The sequence below is a fragment of the Elephantulus edwardii genome, unplaced genomic scaffold (assembly GCF_000299155.1).
Source record: "Elephantulus edwardii isolate Elephantulus edwardi_28Jun2011 unplaced genomic scaffold, EleEdw1.0 scaffold00009, whole genome shotgun sequence".
Classification (NCBI taxonomy): Eukaryota; Metazoa; Chordata; class Mammalia; order Macroscelidea; family Macroscelididae; genus Elephantulus; species Elephantulus edwardii.
Window position 1 is genome coordinate 24,523,877 of NW_006399759.1, and position 2,556 is coordinate 24,526,432.

Genomic DNA, 2,556 nt, shown 5'->3' on the forward strand with positions numbered 1-2,556 from the left:
TACTAATAACAGTCATTGTTCTATAAGATTTGTGTTGTATGTTAGCTGTCATTGGGTTGCTTATGATCCATATCAATCCAATGCTCAAAAAAAATGAAACCTTCTCTAATACTGCACCCTCACCCTCTTTGTGATGCTTACACCCATTGTAGTAGTCACTGTGCAAATTCGTCTCGTAGATGATCTTCTTTTTTTATTGACTTTCTACTTTTCAAGCATGACATCCTTCTGTATGAGCTAACAGTTCTTGAGAACATGTCCCAAGTAGGTAAGGCAGTATCACTCTCCCTGTTTCTAAGGAACACTGACTGGATTTCTTACAAGACAGATTTCTTTTCTTTGTTGTTTAGTTTTGGGGGCTAGTTCACGTTATGTATATTCAATATTTTTAGTCAGCACAATAATTCAAAGGCCAGTTCTTCCCAATGATAAATGTAGCAAAGAATGAAGTGAAAGATTCATTTTACTTAGATATACAATCAACACCCATGAAAGCACCAGTTAAGAAAGCAAATGTCATACTGCATTGTTCAAATAGCTAGAGCAGGAGTGTCAATGTAAAGACAAAAGTGAATCTGATCCAAGCCATGCTTGTTAGTTGCTTACTTATATTTCAAGGAGACAAATGAAAGTCAAATAACAAATATATATTAGAGAGGCTTGTTGTTAATGGGTTCAGTGTTAGAATAAACTGGCTTAGAATAAAGATATGAGACTTTCCCTGTAGAAAAATGTGGAAGGTTTTAACATGAGCACTTTTTTTTTTATTTTTGACTTTGGTTTATTTAAAAAAACAAAAAGCAAAAAAAAAAAAACCCCAACAAAACCCTTTATATATAAAGTCAAACTGAAACCACAGATTATGGAAAGAGGTGAGAATTATAGGGGGAGAGGCTGGGCCAGAGCCAATACCACATTCTGAACACAGGGAACCAGAGGGGGAAAAAGGTGCTGGTTTCTTCCGGCAAGTCTAGGGTGGCTAGAACCGTGTCCTACTGGCAAACAGCCCAACACCGAGACTTTTCTAGCACTGATTCCATTCCAGTGGTGACCAAGTTAGGCCTTCCGTCGACAACCTGCTCCTGTAATCTAGCAGGATCTGTGCCGTCAGATTATGGGGATCTTCATAACCTCACCTAGACTTCTTGTCTGTTTCTTTAGTTTATAGGTGTTAGGCCTTGTCACACACGTGAAAAGCCTTCCTCCCCTCTTTTATTCTAAACTGGAAGAGGACAGGAGAAAGTCTGCACAAGACTAAAAGGGCCCCAGGAGAAATTCCAAGGTGGAGGGCAAAATGACATTCTAGGGGTGGAAAAGATGTTGTATTTAGTAGTAACTGGAACCAGGGTTCCTCGATGATCTGTCCCACACAGCACATAGAGACCCCACCCTGATAGCTTCATTTCCCTTAAAAGAGGCTGAGGCACAGGGGTCAGCCTCCCCCTGCCTATGGCTCCTAGGTCCTGCTCCAGCAACTTTCTGGTACCAAAAGGGCTCTAACTTCCTCAGGCTCCATTGCTGACCTCACAGGATGGCAGTTCCTGTTCAAGGCCCCTCAGTTGGTAGGTTCTGGCTCCTCTTTCTCTACCCAGCAATCAGCCTTTTCAACCATGCGCTGCACCTCAAGTTATAAGGGAGTCAGGCGCCTTTGGAAGTCCTGTAGCAGCCGCTTAAGCTGGTTCTTCTGTCGTTCAGCTGTCCGGGCCGTCTCCTCAACTTCAGTCAACCGTGTTCGCAGCTCCTGCATTTCTGCTGCCAGTGTTTTATTCGTGGCTGAAAATCGGTTATGGCTCTCCTCCAGCTTCAGTTCCAGTGTGTGAATCTTGTTCTCCAGGTAGAGCCGCCCACTGTCCTGCTGCTGTGCACGCTGCAGCAGGTTCCCCACATTGATCAGGCTGCCGTTGTGGGACACCAGGCCTTTATGATCCACAGAGGCAACACTTGGCTTTGCGCTTTTCCCAGAAGGAGGAGGTAGCAGATCAAGATTTCCAAAGAGCACCTCCTCAGGAAGTCCACTATCCACACCTTCCTGGAGGCTATACTGAAGGCTCTGGTACTGGCAAATGTTCTGGGACACGACCCTGCTGACCAGCTCTTTGACCTGTTCTGCACTGAGCTGGAGTCCAAGGGTAAGTAAGATCCTTTCCAAGTCTCTTCGGTGCAAATAGCCACACTGGTTGGCATCAAAGAACACAAAAGCAAGAAGACAATCCAAGGGGAGCACAGTGGAGGGATCCAGCTCCTTCGGCATGTCCTGAAGGGAAGAGAATTCCATCTCTGACTGGTTTGAAGCAACGGACCGTACTTCTGAATCCTCCAGTTTTGATCCAAATTCCTCTTCTCCATCATCCCTCAGAAGTAGTAATTCTGGGTCAAGAGCCATCTCACAGAGGTCCTCAGATGCTTCACCCCGGGGTTTCTCTTCTTCCTCTCACCCAGAAGATGCAGGTTTGGGCAAAAGTCCATCTTCTTTCAGGGGGGTGTCTGGCTCAGCAGTTGCTCTCTCATTCCGAACTTCATCCTTCGCCTCCTTGCATAACTCCTCTTTGACCACTT

At 45.1% G+C, this 2,556-nt stretch overlaps 1 pseudogene; it reads right to left on the minus strand.

Annotated features, from left to right (window-relative positions):
- Positions 1 to 1,555: 1,555 nt before the first annotated feature.
- LOC102865578 overlaps positions 1,556 to 2,556 on the minus strand; it is a 4,261-nt pseudogene continuing 3,260 nt past the window's right edge.